This window comes from Lissotriton vulgaris, chromosome 4_1 (assembly GCF_964263255.1).
Source record: "Lissotriton vulgaris chromosome 4_1, aLisVul1.2, whole genome shotgun sequence".
NCBI classification, from domain to species: domain Eukaryota; kingdom Metazoa; phylum Chordata; class Amphibia; order Caudata; family Salamandridae; genus Lissotriton; species Lissotriton vulgaris.
Window position 1 is genome coordinate 1,366,210,192 of NC_141691.1, and position 21,025 is coordinate 1,366,231,216.

Below are 21,025 nucleotides of genomic sequence, written 5' to 3' on the forward strand. Positions count from 1 at the left end.
CATGTCAAGAAGGCCAGCAGTGCCCCGAGACCACTCCCTCAGTAATGCACTACCCTCCATAAACTCATCAGCTGCAAACCAGGACATCTTTACACCTCCCTGGCTCAATGGAGACTGAGGCTGTGAAGCACAGCCAAGGCAGGCGCTGACTGCATCCTGTGTCCCCCTAGAAGAGACTTTGTGCATCTAAAAGCAGCCCTGCTCACAGGCAAACAAATACATGAACTAAACTGCAAACAAGCATAGATAGACGGTGAACAGACAAAATATCGACTCCAAAATATCGACTGGACATAATATCGACTTTTAAATATAGACTGGACAAAATATCGACTGGACAGAATATCGACTACAAAAATATCGTTTTTAAGGTAAGTGAAGTAATATCGACTGTATAAAATATAGATAGCAAAAATATCGAATTTTTAATAATATATAATACTTTATAGTGTATTTTTATGTAATAATATGTGTGAAAAGTGTGTATTAATGTTATAAAATATTTTATTAAATGAATTTTGTTTTTATAATAATTGCGTAATGTAATTCTGTTGCGGGTTGTGGGTTTATAGGGGAATAGGGTGGAAAGTAATTTAATAATAATTAATTAATATATGTTTGTAAATATTTTTAATTATTAATTAATTGATAATTAATTAATATTAATTAGTTAATTAATTAATATAATTTAGTACATATTTTTTATTAGTAATTCATTGGTAATTAATTATTTGTAATTAGTTAATTACATTAATTAGAGTAAATTTTAAATATATATAATTTTGTGTTATTGTAAAGTAATTAATTGGGGTAAAATAATATTAATTATTAAATTAATTACAGCTAATGTGCTAATATATTTACTTTATTGTTATTGTTATTTAATAATTAATTGGTAATTAAATAATATTGATTAATTTTGGGTAAAGGAGTATTTTTAGGGTTCAGGGTCAGTTTTCACTTTTTGGGTAACGGGGTATTTTTAGGGTTCAGGGTCAGTTTTCAGTTTTTGGGTAAAGGGGTATTTTTAGGGTTCAGGGTCAGTTTTCAGTTTTAGGGTAAAGGGGTATTTTTAGGGTTCAGGGTCAGTTTTCAGTTGTAGGGTAAAGGGGTATTTTTAGGGTTCAGGGTCAGTTTTCAGTTTTTGGGTAAAGGGGTATTTTTAGGGTTCAGGGTCAGTTTTCAGTTTTTGGGTAAAGGGGTATTTTTAGGGTTTAGGGTCAGTTTTTAGTTTTTGGGTAAAGGGGTATTTTTGGGGTTCAGGGTCAGTTTTGGGTTTTTGGGTAAAGGGGTATTTTTAGGGTTTAGGGTCAGTTTTGGGTTTTTGGGTAAAGGGGTATTTTTAGGGTTCAGGGTCAGTTTTCAGTATCTTATTTAATTATAGTATGTTACTATATATATATGTTTTAACAAATAATATTGTAAAAAATTTTTTTTTTACTTTCATTTATTATTTAATTATTATAAGTTAATGTAAGTATTTTTAAGTATATTTTAGTAATTACATTTTAATATTAATTTAATTTAACACTGTTTTTTTATAAAGTCGATATTTTTTACAACTATATTATTGTAAACGATATTTTGTACTCAATATTTTTGTACTTACCTGTTTGTAGATACAAACTCGATATTTTGACTGTCGATATTTTGTCCACGATATTTTTGCAAGTCGATATTTTGTCCCTCGATATTATTTCAGTGATCCTAGATAGACACAGGCGCTATGCTTATGGCAAGAGGGCAAACCCCAGCATGAACCCAATCCTCAACCAGAGCGGCAAGTACCCTGAATCTAGTAGCAACTCCCAAAGCTGGCATATTAGCCCTAAGACAGAAGAAGCCAACACTGTTGCTCAGTGTACCATGCACCCCCTAGTGGCTACCTGCTGATACTGACAGTGAAAAGAGAACACTGGTTGGACCCAGCTGCCCTGCAAGAGAAAGGCACATGAGAGGCATGCAGTGTCCCTGTCCCTAGGCAGCAGACACAAGGACAGTACCCCAGTGAAGCCTGAACAAGGGGAGAGAAGCTGAGACTAGCCAAGAGTGAATGGCATGCCCCTCAGTGGTACTCCGCCCCCACCGCAAGTGCAGCATTGACCAGAGAACCAGAAAACTGCCTATCACCCAGAAGGGGAAGGGCAGGATTGTACGCCCCTGGTAGCAAGTGGCCACCATCACCACAAATGAGAAGAGCGAAAGCACCCTCCTAAAGACTGTCATGTACAGAGAGAGCCTGGTTCCCTGTCAGGCACCCAGTGTTCCCCCTTGAAAAGAGAAAGGAGGGAAGCCCTAGCATTGCATGAATGCAAGAGAGAGAGCCTCTACATCTCCTCCGCAAAAGCACAGCACCACAGTGGGCCAAAGATGGCAAAGAGTGTAATCCCCCACACTGCCTCAAGATGGAGTCGTCAGTGGCCCAATACAGGCACGAGGAGAGTCTCACACTCCCAAGGGGCAAGCTGCCACCACCACAGCTCCCTACTGTCCATGGAAGCAATTCCCAGAATTGGGAACGCCCCGAATAGGAGCTTCAAGAAGGTCCCTAAAGAGGGGACACATGAGACAAGTGGCTGGATGCCAGTCAGCACTCAGGAGCAAGAGGAGAAACAGATCAGCGACTGCCCTGATCATCGCTAAGTGAGAGCCTCACACACGAGGCTGATGCAAGGACTACACTAACAGTCGATCACCAGGCAGCTCTAGTGACTGACCCCGGAGAAGGTGCATGCCGCTGCACCTGGAAGAAGAGAATAAAGTGACCAGCAGTCTCACTTGCCTGCGTGGTGCAGAGACCATTTAATGTGGATAGGCCCTATTGGCTTGATTGGATGACGGAGCATGCCAATGAACCCGGATAAAGAACTGAAAAGAATAGAGACAATCCTGTCAGTATCAAGAACCAGATGACCACAGGTGTGCTGGAGAGACCGAGAGGAGAAGAACGAGAACTTGCACCTCCACAAAACAGGGGAGCACCCGGAGAAACTAGACAGTGACTCAATCGGACCGACGTCCCTGGAGACAGCTCATTGGGATAACGAAATGTAAGTTGCAGCTAGCGCAGACCGCGTCTTTCTCCAACGCTTCCCAGTGCGACTGTCCATCCCGAGCGTCGGCAGTCTAAGTCGGACAGCATCCTAACCTTAGAACAATGAGGAAAAACAGTGGTCTAAAATGTATGCCAAGCAGTTTTCTGATGCTGGATCATAATTCAAACTTAGTTAATGTAAAGGTATTGTAACTCTTGTGACATGCAGGAAGATCGAGGATCTCTGAAAGACAAGCATGTATGTAAAATCTACTTCTATATAAAATGCAAATCTGTAACTTTCAGGTTAAAGTGCTGTTCTTTGCAGCAGGTATGTTAACCATGTAAGCTGTTTTATGAGTCAGATCAGTGACTAGACAGCACCCAGCTCTGGCTAACAGGAGCATTGATCTTTAGAGTATATTGCAGGATACACAAATATCTCTACAACACATGCTTTATTGCCGTAGGAAATTTAAAAATGCAGCCTGTTTGTGACCAATTAAGTAGTTCAGAATAGTTGTACTATTACATTTGTCATTGAGTTGTTTACAAATAAATGTATAAGTTGACTATCAAGCTTGTCTCTTCAGCAGTACGCCTCCATGACTTCAACCCCTTTGTGCTTTGACCACTTAACCCCCAGTTTATAGGATTCTGAAGCATTTTGCCATTTCCAGGATTTCTGATATATTTTTATTTCTTTCTGGAAATGTTGATGGTGAAATTAAAATATGCACTTACAGCCTCTTGCAAACATATTTCCTGATATTCCATATGCATTACATAATAAATAAAATGCTATATTTTATTGTAGATAGGAGTGCTTGGATGCAGCGCAGAGATTACATTAAAGCCATGCATCAGATGTGTGACGGAATGGGTGGATGGAAGGAAAGATGGACGGAAACAGCGACAGACATGGATGGATGGATGTAAACTGGGATGAATAGATGGCTGGGTGGATGAACAAGGTGTGGGGCAGGGAGATGAAGTACGCGATGGGAAAAGGGTGAGAGATACAGTGAGTGGTGTTCGAAGTATAGGATGTGAAGGTGGGAAATCATAGACAGCAGTACAGTTGGGGGTATTACTAGGGAGGGATAGAAATACAAAGTTAAGCACCAAAGGAGATAATTAAAGCTGTAAGGAAAAAAAGGAAAAATAATTAAAGGGGAGAGACTTTCAATATATATGGCTAACGTGATTTGTAGAGATGAACATGATGATTAAGGTATTCAATTAGTCAATGTAACACTAAAACTGACCAGGGACAGGAAACACAGGAATGCAGAAACTGAGAGGTGGTCCTACTGTTCAACTTTACCCCATATATGTTACCACTTCGTTCAACATATTTAACCCTCCAAGATGTTTGCTTCGTAAATCCATGATATGTCTGAATTCCAACTGTCTCAATTGTATGATCCTGTCACCACCTCGTCTCTTCTGGGGAACCCAGTCTCTCGCAAAAAATAACAAGTCTGCGTTAGAATCATTCTTGTTTGCAAAATCAAGTGTCATAGTGTAAGTCAAGTCTTGATGTCTAATGGCTCTTAGATGCTCAAACTGGTTCTACCTATATAGCACAATAAGCAGAGGCAGGTTAATACATGTATACAAAACTCAGATGAGCATGTGAGAGTTTTCTTTATCTTCATCTCTCTGCCAAAAGCGTTTCTGCATTTTCTGACATTCTTGTCATACAAGCTTCACAACTTCCACACTTAGCAAACTCTTTCACAGAGTTCATTCAACTCTTTGTCTCTGTTGACTTTAGGTCACTGTGTACCAGTAGGTCACTCAAAGAATAGGATGGAGATATTTGTACTCAACTTTGAGCCCATCACTAGGTCTTTCTTCGATAGATTCCAAAATATATTCATGACCCCTCGTATGTGTGGGGATTTGCGATTAATGGTCATAGCAAATGTTATCTGACTCCTATCGACTTGATGTTTTACTTTGGGTGGGAATCTCTCGTACAGCCTCTGATCTTGTTTATCAACTGCTTAAGGACTCTACATAGATACCCCTTTGCTTAAAATGATACAATTTGATTTACACTTCAATTTCCTATATTTGTTGTGTTGGCTGGGTGCTGGCTAACTGCATGCAAAACGCTATTGCCGGCAGTCTCCTCTAAGGGGCCGATTCACAGAACTAATCTGAGATAAAATCCTAAACTTACTATTTTTGGTATTCACAGAAGGCATTTAGTAGTAAGGTTAGGACTCCTAACTTTACTACTACTAAACTGAGGTAAAATTCTAAACGTACTACTTTATGTATTCACAGTAGGCCTGGGTGGTGAACTCCGCACCTCTTGCGGAGTTTGCGGAGTTTTCCACACTCCACGTTACACGGAGATCGCAGAGTTTCCAAAAACTCTGCTTCGTGCAGCGAAGCAGAGTTTTTTTCCTCGCTCGTGTTTACCAACGCCAAGTTGGCAAGCGCGAGCGAGGAAAATCAACTTCCCGTCGAGATTTTTTCCGTTCGTGATCGTCAACATCAAGTTGGCGACCGTGAGCAGGGAAAATAAACCTCCCAGCAAGATATTTCAACGCGGGTGGGTCAGGTTTCTCATCGCTCGCGTTGAGAAACTTTGCATTGAGAAAGCTGCTGCTCGAGTAAAAATCCTCTCGTGCGGCAGAAAAGGAAAGCCTGCGCTGTGCATGGTGCCATTTCTGAAGATCGCACAGTCCGTACAAGGTTCCAGCACTGTGCAATCACAGTGAACAGCATTTTTCTATCAAACTCCGCCGCTCCCGGATATCCGTGTAGTGCGGCTGAATTGTTTTACCACTTCGTGGGGTTACGGTAGCGCAACTCTGCGAACTCCGCCTAGTATTAATTCACAGGGGTCATTTAGTAGTAGTAAAGTTAGGACTCCTAACTTTACTACTACTCCCAAATGCCTTCTGTAAATACTAAAAGTAATAAGTTTAGGATTTCATCCCAGTTTAGTTGTAGTAAAGTTAGGAGTCCTAACTTTACTACTACTAAATACCTTCTCTGAATACCCAAAGTAGTAAGTTTAGGATTTCATTTCAGTTTAATGGTAGTGAAGATAGGAGTCCTAACTTTTTACTACTACTAAATGCCTTCTGTGAATATCAAAAGTAGTACGCTTAGGATTTTATCTCAGATTAGTTCTGTGAATCGGCCCCAAAGGGACTATTCTCTACCTTGACACGAATATGTAGATATAGACAGAAAATCGATCTATTCCATCCCAAAACCCACTTCTAGAGATCTAACTGTGTGATATACACTCAGAGCACTGCTTGTCAAAATGATAATTCGAATTTGTGTACTCTTTATGTCCTGAATGAAATAGTGATGGCTTGAAAGTCTGAGTGCAGCCAGATGTATCCCTTCTGATGTAATGCCGACTCAGAAAACTTCAGCACCTTTCCCCCATCACTCTTTCTTCTACTCACTATTCCTTTGTAGCTTAAACGCGCCCTTCATACATCTCGTAATGTCATAATCAAAAAAGGGTCTAAAGCTTTGTGAGTGCCATTTTCTTAGGGAATTAGAACAATTATCGTAGAAATATATATCATGATATGTATTAGTGTTATTGATCCAATTTTTTACAAATTATTTCGCATAGCCCTTCCAGTATATATTTTTTTAGCAAATAATGAAAAATATACATTGTAAATTTCATGGAATAGTATTTAAAAAGGAAAGAAAAGCTGAATCTTTTGCTGTTAATAAGACTGAAGCGCTAGACCTTCAGAAGAGGATGGTATTTAAGAATCATTGCCCATTTGCAGTTAGTAGTCATTTTAATAACTTCCGTAATAGAAGAGAAAATTAGATGGCTTTGCTGGGATTTGAGCACACAAACCTCAGATTATGATGCTGCAGGCATGCACTTTACACATTTCAGATATTATTTCAGTCAGGTTGCTATGGTATCTTTCTCGATTAAAATTACAACTTGAAACCAAAGAACTAAAAGTTTTTCTCTTGTAAGTTGCTTGGTCTTTGTTTTCAAATGCTGATAGTGTCCTTCTGTGTTGACTCCATCAAGGGGTTAAAGTTTTATTCATTATTAACTGCAACTTGTTCTAAGCACTACTGTTAGGCATCGATTTCGAGGTCCTATTTTAGGCTAGGGTTACATTATCTGGTATTTCGCTTTATGCTTGTTATGCGAAATTCCTGAAAGTATGCCAGGTTGCGTAATTATACTGCCGTTCTAGGAACACTCCTGCTATGAGAGCACAGGAACAAAGCAAATGACCAGAATGTGAGTGACTGCTGTTCGCATTATGTGCGATTTAGTTAAATGCATCCTCTCATTTGAAGCATTTTGCACTACAGTGCAAAATGGGAGATGTTTACCCTTTGTGTAATTTTGTATAATTGTCTTTCAATTTTGAGTTATGATGCAAAAGTAAATGATGTGAATTTTGTACATCATGACCTTTAGTCCCACGCAGCAGGAAACAGCAACTGCTGCCCCCATTGTATAAAATCGCCCGTCGCCAATATCATGCTCTAATAAAGACAGCCAAAAGAGAATACTATACCGAAGCTATTAATAAAAGCAATAACAAACAAAAAGACATTTTTAATATTGTAAACACCTTTATCAACCCCAAAACCATGCAAAAAGACATTCCCCCCTCTCAGACCCTCTGCAATACTATTGCAGATTTCTTTCAGAATAAAATCCTAACGTTGACTAAAGACTTTCCGCAACCCAACAACTATGAGGAGAATACGGCTAACATTTCCAGCGTAAAATCACCTACCCTGACCTCTTTCCAGCCTGTCAGTCAAGAGGAATCTCAGAGAGAAATCCTCAAAATTAAATCAGGCTCCCCTTTTGATCCATGCCCACCGCTGGTTCTTCACACACTTATAGAGACTGCCAACCCATTCATCAACAATATTATTAATTCTTCACTTAACCATGGTCTAGTCTCCGATGAATGGAAACTCGCAGCAGTTAAACCTTTGCAAAAAAAATCACTACCAGACCCCACTACCCTTACAAATCTCCGTCCCATCTCCCTACTTCCAGCCTTCTGCAAACTTACAGAGAAGGCTGTCAATAAACAACTTACCGCTTTTTTGGAAGCCAACAACATCTGGCATCCCAATCAAGCAGGTTTCAGACCCCAACATTCGACCGAATCGGCCCTGATTTTCTCCTCTGAAACCCTTCGTGCAGCATTAGATCAGGGAAAGAAAGCAGTACTGGTTCTTTTAGATCTGTCCGCGGCGTTTGACACGGTGTCCCATACCATTCTGTTGGACCGTCTAGCCGCAGCAGGAATTGCCGGAACTGTACTGAGCTGGATAAAAAGCTTCCTTGCAAATAGGAGACAAGTGGTGGTCTTAGGACAATACAGGTCGGAAGAAAAGTTAGTGGGCTCAGGAGTCCCCCAGGGCTCATGTTTGAGCCCAACACTCTTCAATGTATATATGGCCCCACTAATCACCCTCATTTCATCTTTTGGGATAGATACCATTGCATACGCAGATGATACACAGCTCATTCTAGTTATGGAGAATGACACCTGTGAAGCCGAAACAAAGCTGCAAAACTGCCTTACGGCCACATTCAAATGGATGTACTTAAACCATCTCAAGTGCAATACTGGGAAAACGGAAATTTTACCCTTCGGCAAAGGAAATACCTTTAACCCCACATCTTGGTGGCCAGAGGACACCATTGCCCCACCAAGTATTGCCTCCTCAGTCCGCAACCTAGGGATCAAATTTGATCCCTCCCTGAGTTTTAAACAACAAGCCACAGCCGTAGCAGGGACCTGTTTCGGACTAATAAAAGGGCTCAGGAAATTTTTCGACCTAATCCCCATCTCCGCAAGGAAAACGGTCACAGTAGCCCTCATCACCTCCCGCATCGACTACTGTAATAGTCTATACGCAGGGACCAATAGAGATGTCTGCCACAAATTACAGATGGTACAGCACGCTGCAGCAAGATTAGTGTTAGGATGGGAAAAGAGAACCTCGGCCACAGCAGCAATGAACACCCTACACTGGCTGCCCATCTACAAAAGGATCCTCTTTAAAATCCTACTGATCACTTTCAGGGCTTTCAATGGAAAGGGACCCAACTACATACTAAAAATGTTCAATCACTACAGCCCCACACGATGCCTCCGATCTCAAGGGTCCAATCTTCTCACTATTCCCAAATTCAGACTCAAGACTAAAGGAGGAAAATCCCTTGCGGTACTAGGGTCCAAAGCCTGGAACTCCCTCCCCCTCCATCTCCGTCAAATCCCCACAGAAGCAACTTTCAGAAAAGCCCTCAAGACCTGGATTTTTACTCTGCCTGAAGAACAGGGTAAAAACCTAGTCTAGGTCCTCCCCCCTTTCCCTACCTTATTCACCTGGAATATCTTGAATCTCTTTCATAGCGCAAAGATGCTCCATGGAGTGTAGCCTGCGCTTTATAAAATCCCTATCATATCATATCATATCATATCATTGAAAATGCAAAGCATGGACTACAGTCACTTTCACATGGCAACCCCAACTGCTGAGCTCATCCACAATCTCAGTAAAACTGCAGGGGAGAATGAGGAATCACTGAAGTATTCTGATCCAGATGTACTGATTTCTCCAGCACTTCCTCATTTCTCAGGAGAACCTCAGGATCTGCCGCGGCCCGTGGAGGGAGTTCCGTGGGGCAGAAAGGTGCAGCTGGGGAGGGGCAGGGTGGGGGGTGCTAAACCCTGGAATATGGATAATGTGAGGTAAGTAAACAATGTAATAAATAAAACAAATTTCGTTCCGCGCCCTGCATATCAAAATGCGATGCAGGGCGCGCTAGGAAATTCGTTTTATTTATTAAATTGTTTACTTACCTCACATTATCCATCTTCCGGTATTTAGCACCACACACCCTGCCCCTCCCCCACCCGCCTTTCTGCCCCATGGAACTCCCTCCACGGGCGGCGGATGCTCAGGTTTCCACATATAATCCTGTTACATTTTCCACCTCTGAGTTATTGGTACCCCTAATATACATAACTAAGGGGTGCACAGTGAACGGTGCAAAATATGGGAACCACATAATTGATTCCTTAGAGGTCCTCAACTATATCTCTTATGGCAAATGACATACTGCATTATTTCCTAATTGTTTGCTATACAGTGAATTTTATGTAATCTGGAGAAAGATGCTATGTTTCCAAAAGCATCCATTACTGCATCCCAGATTTGAGCAGTGTTGTAGTGGCACTGAGGTTTTGGCAGAGGGGTCACTAATGTGATTTTGTTTTAATATAGGATATTGACAACATTCTTAAGCAGGCTATTGTGAAGGAAGGATCACTGGCTCATTCATAAGACTATGCATAATTGGGTATTAGAAATTAGAATGTTGAGCACTCTATTGCAGACAATGGAGTGCTCCATGCTTCTACGGGTCGGTAGAAGCCAGCAGAACATCATTCTAATGTTGTTTTTCATACACAGCTGCTGTGAACAAAGGCCTCTCGGACCTGAGGGGATTTATATCCCCTCCGGCTCCAAGAGGCCTTCGTTTTTATCAATTCGAACATTCTGCCCTACGGGGCAGAATGTTCCAATAGCCTTAGAGCCCTCCTAGCGGACTCTACCGACTATTAAAGGCCCGCCCCTCTGTTAAAGGCCTTTAATGCTGGAGCGGTCCATTAATGGCCGGTAGAGCCCGCTAGGTCGGGCTCTAAGGCTATATTAAAACCCTGTAACTGGATTCAGGTTGCAACTGAGTTTTAACTTCTGCTTTTCTCCCTCAGCCTGACCTGGCCTGTAATTCTGATTAGGATGCAACAGGATTTTACACTAAAGTCTGCATTTCAATGTGCAGCTTTACCTGCCCAAATTTCACCCGCTAAGCTGGTAAACATTATCCTCCATTCTGACCAGAGGTATCCATAATGATGTAGTGATGAAGGACCAAGAACAAAATCAAACTCCTTCCAGTATTAGTAATTTCCACTGTGTTACTACTTCATTAATTTCCTGAGGCAACCAGAATTTGTACCCGAGGGTTCTGTTGGAAAAACAGACATAAAGGTATGTGTTAGCACAATATTCCTGTATCAATCACCCTGATTGAAGTAGAAAATGCCGTAAATCAACTAGCCTGGGGGAAAGCATTCAGTCCGGACCAAATACCTCTTAAATTTGATGTGCCTTTATAGAATTTCTTGCACCTCTTCTTTGTGATCTTTTCAACTTCTTTGAATTGTCCGGACAGGTCCCTCAAAATTGGCCAACATCTAATATCATTATGTTTCCCAAGAAGAGGAAAGACCCTTGTTGTGTGGATCAGATTGGTTGATGTAAGGTTGATGTAAGTGATCAATGTTGATTCAAAAATATATACCCGGATTCTCACTAAATCTAGTTGACTAGAATCAGCATGGGTTCATACCAGGGCGAGACAGTGGAAGAAGTGTGGTGCAGCAGCCAGGGCGTCTGACTCCGGGGCACGGAGCTCATGGTTCGATCCCCGGTGGCAGGTTAGCTCAGCCCAATGCAACTCTGGGCAATAGCTAGCTTAACCTTCCTGATGGCAGGGGCGGCCTTAGGCTCATGGTGGCCCTGGGCAGGGAGCGTAGGTAGGGGGCCCCGGAAGAGGGGGTCCGGGCGGGGCAGCAGGGGGTCAGGGTGTTTGGAAGTAGAACAAAGCCAGAGTCCGCCAAATCACTGCCTGGGACCGCCACGCAAATATGTATCCATCCTCAGAGGATTAATATATTAAGGATATATATTGGTGTGGTGGCCCCTGGGGTCTGGTGGCCCTGTGCAGGTGCACAGCTTGCACATGCCTAAGGCCGCCCCTGCTGATGGCCCTCAACTCCTTGACACCCTCAGGCAAATGTTCACGCTTCACAACTACTGAATTTACATTTACACTACCGCCCATGTTCATATGGCCATTACCACCTTGGAAGTGGTCGTATGACATTACCAACGCACATCTTTACATCACACATTTCACAACGCATACCACTACCATGCATCAGTTCAACTTTGCCCTCTCAGGCTCACACCCTTGTATGCACCACCTTTGGCGTCTCTACTTCATAGAAAGAATCACACAATTGTATCTGCTTAACCCTGTGTTAGCCAGATGAAAGGTATGCCTAGTCTGATAGATGTCAGCACTGTCCAAATGTTAACTTAGAGAATATGAATGCCTAGAAAGTATACATGTACAGCTGCCATGTAACCGGAAGTCTATGTGCATCTTTTTTAACCAGACAAGCAATTGCTAACCAGTGAGACACTGTGAAATTATCTAGAGGCGCAACCACTGTTTGCAGCAGCTTGTTGTGACTCCCATAGAAAGCACTTAGTAATACATACAGGTCCACAGTGACATCTGTTGTCCCTCCTAAACGTTGAATTGCATGCTGCATATTTTCAACCCACACTTTGTCAAAGGTGGCTCACTTTTTTTCTAGTGGGCATAGTCCACATGCAAGTGAGGGAACACCTTTGGCTCAGCATTCACACCTATGACAAATAATGGCACAGGGAAAAATGTGTCATCAGGAGGCACTCTGAAACTGCCCGATAAATGAAGTAATGCATAGTCGCTGCATTCAATAGGGTTGACACTTGGGAGTGGGGAAGTGGTGTTTCAACGATCTCCCAGGTATCCCACAATCGTGAATGCAGTCTCAAATCACACCTGCCTATGTCGGGGATCTCTGGCCCCTCTGCAATTGGAGCCTGGTCCAATTGCATGGAAAGGCAGGCCAGCGGTTTGAGCCCACTGTTCCACCTTTCAGTGATATCCCCAGTGTATAAACCGCCGGAAACCCAGTTAGAAAAAGGAGCGGAAGGGCATTTCAAACATTCAAGGATCCACAGATCACTTCAGATCATTAATCACTTCGAATCCATTGAATATGTATAAACTTCAAAATAAATTAAATTAGAATATTTCAGCATGTACTATTATGTATATATATATATATATATATATATATAGACAACATTCTAACCTCGTCTACGGGACTCATAGCAATTTTAGTGAAACATATTGAAGTAGCATTGAGTAAAATAAAAGAGGAACTACAGGAATTGGAAAGAGAACTATCGACACTTGAGATGAACCCAGGAATTACCAAATTAAAAGAGGAATTGGAACGGCACATCGAGAAACATGAGCAAACTGTAAAATTGAGAAAACAAACAAAGTTCCAACAGGACAAAGATGATTACACACAAGGAGGAATCTTCACATACGCCAGAAAATTCTATGTACTGAAACAACAAAGCCAGTTATTTATTGCTGTGCAAAGTTCAAGCAGTATATCATCATTAACTTTAAAGAATGCTAGTGAGGGAGACCAAGAAACAACGTTATATCAAGCCAAACACACTTTTTTAGGGGACATGAGGCTGGTCCTCCAACAAAGGCATTGGGAACAAAATCGGAATGTACAACAAAAGCGAGGAGGAAGGGGAAGAGGACACCTGGGAGAATCCAGAAGACAACTAGGAAAGGAAATGGGAGAAAGTGGAGCAACGGAGAGAATTGGAACAAAATCAAGGAGTATGTGTCAGAAAACCCCCTTCTGAGTGAATCAGAAGAACTGACAGTAGTCAATCTCTTTAACAGAGAAATATCAGACTCAGAAGCATCTTTACTAAAAACATGGAATCAATTTCAGCCCCATACAACAAATGGACATAGCACAAATGAGAATTGACATTTACAAATATGTAAGGAAAATAAAGTTTACAAAAGTATTTCAAGAGAATAAACGAATGGCAAATTATGTGAAGAAGAAAAAGAACCTTATACCATCTGAACCATCTGAGTCAAGTCTAAGAACAACAGACATGAATGCCCTACTAACCCTAGTAAATTTGAATGTAACTGAGGAACAACCTGTCATACCTATGGAAACAGCATGCCCTCAAATGGGAGCAGGAATAATTTGCAAAAAAACAGTGTCACGGTTTTAGCCGTAATTAGCACCGGGAAAGAAAATAGATCTATTCCAGGAAGCTATAATCCAGGACCTTTACAAAATGAAAAGAACAAAATACAGCGACAATTTGACAAAAGAAGAATGAATAGCCCTAAAAAATCTACCGGAGGACTGAAGCATTACCATAAATATGGCAGATAAAGGGGGCAACATTGTCATATGGAATACAACGGATTATGAACTAGAGACAAATTCCCAACTTCAAAACCGTGAATATTATCGAAAATTGGAAAACAATCCAACCATTGCCTTTAAGGATGCGTTGGACTGAAAAATCACAGAGTGGCTGGCACAGAACCTCATTGACGAGGAGGAAAATAAATATCTTCCAGCGGACCACAGAACAATGGCTGCAGTTTATTTCTTACCAAAACTTCATAAAAATCTACTCAAAACACCAGGGTGACCAATAGTTTCAGAGAAAGGGTCATTGCTGGAACCAATACCTAAGTACATTGACTTCTTTCTGATGCCCTTTGTGTTGAATTTAAACTCATACATAAAGGATACCACTGACCTCCTGAGACATCTGCAAGACATAACCTCGCAAGACTCGTACATGCTCATCACCATGGATGTAATTTCCCTGTACACAAACATTGAAAACAACATAAGACTACTGGCAATTGCCTTCTTTCTCAGGGAACAAAACATCTGGTACAGCCAACACAATCAAATGCTCCTAGACATGCTAGATACATGTCTGACTCAAAATGTCTTCACATTTGGAGAAGAGATATACAATCAAATAAAAGGATGCACAATGGGATTCTCCTTTAGTCTGGGATACGCCTGTCTGGTAATGGGGTGGTGGGAGCAACAACGACCCTGGCACCCCAACCATGACAAATATGTAAACAAAATAGCAACGTGGTTGCAGTATGTAGTTGACTTGCTAATTGTATGGGACGGAACAGCAACAGAATTTGAAGAGTACTTTGAAATCCTTAACTCCACAGACGCAAATGTGAAATTCACATATACTATCAGCAAAGACAGAGTTGTGTTCTTGGACACTGACATCTATGTCATTAACAACAAAATTGAGACTACTCTGCACCGGAAATCAACATTAACAAATGCCACATTACATGCTAACAGTTTTCATAAAGCGTCAGTCATCTAAAATATTCCATGTGGAGAATTTCTTAGAATTCACAGAATTTGCTCAGAGGAATCCGAATGGAAGAAACACCGCACAAGAACAGCAGCAAGATTTAAAAAAAGAGGGTACAAGGAAAATGTTGTAAAGAAGTGTTGGCATAGATCAAATGAGAAATTAAGGGACGAAATCCTAAAAAATACTCAGAAAGCAACCAGTGAAGAAAATCAAGAACCTGTGAGACTAGTAATGGATTATTCATGTGACGAGAAAAAAGACACAAACATCCTGAGAAAGAACTGGAAAATACTGCAGTTGGATTCAACTGTAGGAAGAATCATGGGGACTCATCTGAACATATCATATCGGCGGGCAAAAAACCTCAGAGAAACTAATTCAGTCACCATCAAACTTCACATAAAAACGTAAAAAGAGATACTATGGCTGAAAACACAAGGCTTAATTAAGTTCCATAACTGCAAAGTTTGCCAGATAGCCAAAAATACAACACAAGCCAAGATGGCGAACAACAAAATGTGGCAAATAAAATACCTTATAACATGCAAAAGCAAGTATGTTGTATACGTAATTGAGTGCCCTTGCCCCTTAAAATACATAGGGAGCACTATATGTGAGTTGAAAAAGAGGATCGTTGAACATGTAAGAGCGACAGCAAACAAGGCCAGAGGAAATGCTCTAGCTAAAAATATGGAGTTGAACCATGATGGAAACTGAAAATTTCAGAACTTCAATGCAATTGAAACAATGCCAGAAAGTACAAGAGGAGGCAACCGTGAGAAAAAGTTACAACAGAGGGAAAACTTTCGAACTCTCACTCTGTGGGGTTTGAGCCAAAGTGAGGAATTACATCTTCACTTATAAATCAATGGGATGACATTTTTACTAATAGAATTTCCTGGATAAAACAAGATATTGAAAGAAACAAATAGTGAGCGGGGAAAAAGGAAAAAATGATTAAAAAAGAAAAGAAAAAAGAAAACTCACAGGAGATATAATTGGGCAAAAAAATAGAAAGAAGGGACACAAAACCACAGAGGAAAATATTGAACCATCAGTCACCAATTAAAAAGACAAGAATGGGTAAGCCCACTGCAGGGCAGGACCAAAAAGAAAAGGAAAAGGAAACTCGTAAAACAACGAAAAAAAATAAGGAAAATATGGAACAACCCAGAAGGATTAAGCAAATTTGGCATCAGTGTATGTGCGGGCATATGTTGTATCTGGAACCAGTGCCAAATAAGAATCATACCTAAGTGCACTGCAACATGCAGAATTACCGACACGGGACACGCACGCTGTGAACAGAGTACTGAGAACTGGGCAATTTCCTCATTGAAGCCTTGAAAGGACTTGGATAGTAATAATGTTCGTTGGTCACTAAGACCATGACCAAGACAATGACTTCAGGAAACCTCCACCTCCTTTCTTTCTAAAAAGCTATAAGGAGAATAATAATCATGATAAAGGAAAGAAATAAAACAAAGAAGATACACTTGGTGAATTTAAGGCACTACAACTCCCACAATGCCTTAAAATTGGATTTATGTTATCACTAGAGTCACATGTCACTTTAAATTTTTTTATTGGTTGAAACATGCACTTTCATTCAAACCGTAATCAAGCTCTCTGCGAGCACAAAACACTTTGGTTGGCATTTCAACCTGGAGGATTTTTGAAAAATAAATGCCTGGAAAATCACCTTTTGTGAGTGCAACTTCATCTTTCCCCATAAAAGGATTGTGTGGTAATAGATACGCACAAGGAAATTGCTAGCAGGGGATGTGACTATATGAAATGATTTATTGTGATTACTGGTTGAGGCTGAGCGATGTACAGTTACTTATGATATAAATGTATTTATGATCTGTTTGTCTTTTGCACTATTGGCGTATTTTGCACAACTTCATTCGCACTTTGCACTTTAATTTATTGGGCAGACATGGACCATCGGCATTGCCCATTTGGGCTGCATGAAACCGGATGGTATATTGGACAGTTGTTATCCTTAATTTTGGGACTGTTCAATATTTGAAAAAGGGTTTTTCTAATATGCAGCGGCATTTTGTAATCGGGCCTAGAGATATTGGGGTTATTCTGTTTTTGTGTTTTTCTGAGGGAAGTACAAGTGCATGCAGTTAATGGCGCCCCAGCAAGTTTGTCAGTTTCCACAGTGCCACCCTCTGACGAAGGAGCCCTCGAGCTCTGAAACGCGTAAGGGATTTATGCTGATGGACTTTAAATGCCGGTTTTGAAAATAAAAGCTTTGGTGAAAGCACTCATCTGCAGAGGGCATCCTTGCTTCAGGGCAATTTTGTTGATAAATATATTGAGGCTCCGCAGAAACTGCTCCAGAGATTCCGACTTCGAGGCGGCTGCCTCGGAGTGCGTATCCCGCTTTAAGATCAGGGGGTATGGTGAAAAATTGTTGAAAAAGACACTGAATAAAGTAAGGAAGATCGATAGAGGAACCCTCCTCTCCTCCAACCCTACACGGGGAGGACGTGGGAAGGAGGACCCCAACAATAAAGGGAAATTCAGGCGAATTACCCCATATTCATCAGGGGCGAAGGATCTAAGAATGATGCTCAATAAAAACTGGCACATTCTGCTGACCGACAATGTACTTAAGGAGGACTTACCGACTCATCCACTTCTCACTTTCAGCAAAGCAAGATCAGTGGGCGACATGCTAGTTACCAGCCACTTTGAGAAACTTGCCCCCAGAGTTAATACTCTAAGGGATCAAAAAGGCTTTTACCCCTGCGGCCGCTGCAAAGCGTGCGCAGGTAGTAAACGGGTCCTTTCGTACATAATAACAGAAACAGGGAGAAAAATGATTATCAACAAATTTATCACCTGTAGTACGCAGTATGCTCTCTATTGCATACATTGTCCGTGTGGCCTTCGCTACATTGGAAGCACTATCAAAGAGCTTAAATTAAGAATATTAGAACATCTCAGAGCGATAGACAAGGCAGACCCGGCCTATCCGGTGGCTCGCCATTTTGCTGAGGCCCATGGGCGGGAATAGATATTGTGCCCCCAAATGCGAGGGGTGGTGACCGCCTAAGGCGATTGCGGAGGTTGGAATCAAGATATATTATAGACCTCTCTACAAAACACCCCAAAGGCCTTAATAGTGGGGAAGAGATGACATTCCATCTAGGTAAATAAGAGATACAGCTCACAGTAAAGAATTTAGAACTTGAACACTGTTTGAGCATAATTTTGTTATGTGGTCTAGAGCCAGCTGGAACTTATCTCTTAATATGCCGCCCCCTTAACTAACATGATAGTTCTGTGTATCTGATATTTGTTATGTTAACTCTCAACTGCAAGTTTAATCAGATCTATTGGATCTGACTTGATTCTTATGACTATGAATTTTTGAAACTATGAATTTGTGATTGCAATATGATGAAATTTGGAATATCAGTATTTGAGGAAAACATTTTAGTGTTTATGAATTATGCTAAGTGTACAGTAATCATGCAACCATGAATTAGTATAGATTTGTGATTGTCTCATAATGCTGTCATGACTGTTTCAGAGGTCAAAAACCCCCCTTTTTTATCTCTGAACAAGTGATCTAGGCTGATAACATTAGAGCTGTTCTGTACAAGCCCTAGTAACACTTAGAGGTATAATTCAGCAGGATTGATTTATTGAGCTGATTGAAATAATGAAATGTCATGCCATTTTTTCCGAGAATAAACCCACCGCATCTGTTTGCTGAGCTTTCTTTCCCCTTCATAAGGAATATTTCCATATATGGAATGAAAGTGTAATTCGTGAATTATGTTGGGTAAAATGACATGTAAGAAAAGGGAAATTAGCCGATCCACAGCTTGATTTTTTGTTCATCTTAAGAACAATGTGTATAATGAAGGCATCACCGTCTCTCGAGGGGCGACTGCCCATCTGTGGGGCTTATTGTATTCAATCTCATTGACTGATCGTGACAAAATACATCTAATGTCATTCCAAGATGGCGCGCCCTTTGAGCGCAGTGATGAGAGTCCTTTGTCAATGTTCATGTCCCTAATCATCTGAAAGCTTTAGGAACATGTCGACATTGAATTTGGTGTAACACACACTGACGAAGGCAGCATGCCGAAACGCGTCTGTGTGAGCCCCTTCCGCGAAATAAAATCAGCGTGATTGGCAATTTACCTCTTCGAGTGCTGTTTTGTCTTCTTGATCAAATCGGGAGGAATTGGAGCAATATATGTGAACAAGGGCTGCATAGCCCGAAACGCATCATGTTTGGTTGGTAGCGGAAAAACTGGTAAATAAAAAATACTTACCCGAATGCTGTGGTCTGTCTCCTGCTTCGCCGGTCCTGCTGGATTGGAGGTAGTTTCTTGGAGTTACTGTCGATATATATATATATATATCTATATATATATATATCTATATATATATATATTTATATCTATCTATCTATATTACCTACTGGCTATCGCCAGTAGGTATATATAGTTAGAATTTTTTCTCTATGGGACTTTTGAAAATTCTATGTCTAATAACTTTGGCGTTTGTGGACGGAATCGGCTGAAATTTTCAGGAAAATGGCACATTTTGATTCTGAGCAGCCCCTGAAAATTTGGGGGGGTTTCGTCAAGGGGGGGCCGAGAAAAAAGGGGGGTCCCAAAACGCGTTTTTTGCATTGAGTTTTCCATAGGGCGGTTGGACTCACTTTTAGCTCGAACGGCTGAATGGATTTGCACGAAACTTGGCAAAATTGTAGGGACTGTTAGCCCGATGTGCCTTTGCTAGGTCTCAATATATGTGCTCCAGTAGTTTTTGAGAAATTAACGTTCAAACCAAGATATATATCTGTAACAGCGCTCTGGGCAGCGATCCGGTCCGCTTACTTTTCGCTTATCGGAACTTTGCGCGCAGAAAGCTGATTGGCTCTCCGGTGTCTGTCAACATTCTAAACAGTCCGGAGCGGACGCCATCTTGTCTCTCGGTAGGATCGAGAGAGAAGAAGAGGTGGAAAACGAAAGGGGAATTTAATGAAAGGGGGCAAGGTATCCCCCTCTTGACCCCCTAGGAATGTTGTTGGGGTTATTAAAGGGTCCCGTGGGGAAAATAAAAAAAAAATGATTTTTCACGGTAGAAGCGCTTCACGGGCCGCGAACTGGGCCGCAAACTGGTAGCGAAACGGGAATTCGCCATTTTGTGCTTCGTTAATTAAATTACTAGGTATAAGGGGGTGCGGGAGACGTATCCTAATCCCCTTACTAGTTATAAGTGGGTGCGGGAGACGTATCCTAATCCCCTATGTTTCCTGAGGGTGGCTGAGGAGGCTGATATATGTTGATACATCTCTTCCAGCGGCTGTGCGTGAGCTTTTTTTTTTTTTTTGCTGCGTGACAGTCCGGAGCGGCCGCCATCTTGTCTCTCGGTAGGATCGAGAGAGAAGAAAAGGTGAAAAACTAAGGGGGAATTTAATGAAAGGGGGCAAGGTATCCCCCTCTTCACCCCCTAGGAATGTTGTTGGGGTTATTAAAGGGTCCCGTGGGGAACATAAAAAAAAAATGATTTTTCACGGTAGAAGCGCTTCACGGGCCGCGAACTGGGCCGCAAACTGGTAGCGAAACGGGAATTCGCCATTTTGTGCTTCGTTAACTAAATTACTAGGTATAAGGGGGTGCGGGAGAGGTATCCTAATCCCCTATGTTTCCTGAGGGTGGCTGAGGAGGCTGATATATGTTGATACATCTCTTCCAGCGGCTGCGCCATCTTGCCTTTTTTTCGAATGCCACAATTTTGTCGTGCACGGCAGCCATTTTAGATGCCAGGTTGGTCCCAGGATATCACCTAACCCTGCGGATGTAGTTTATGGCCCCAGCTGTAGAGAAT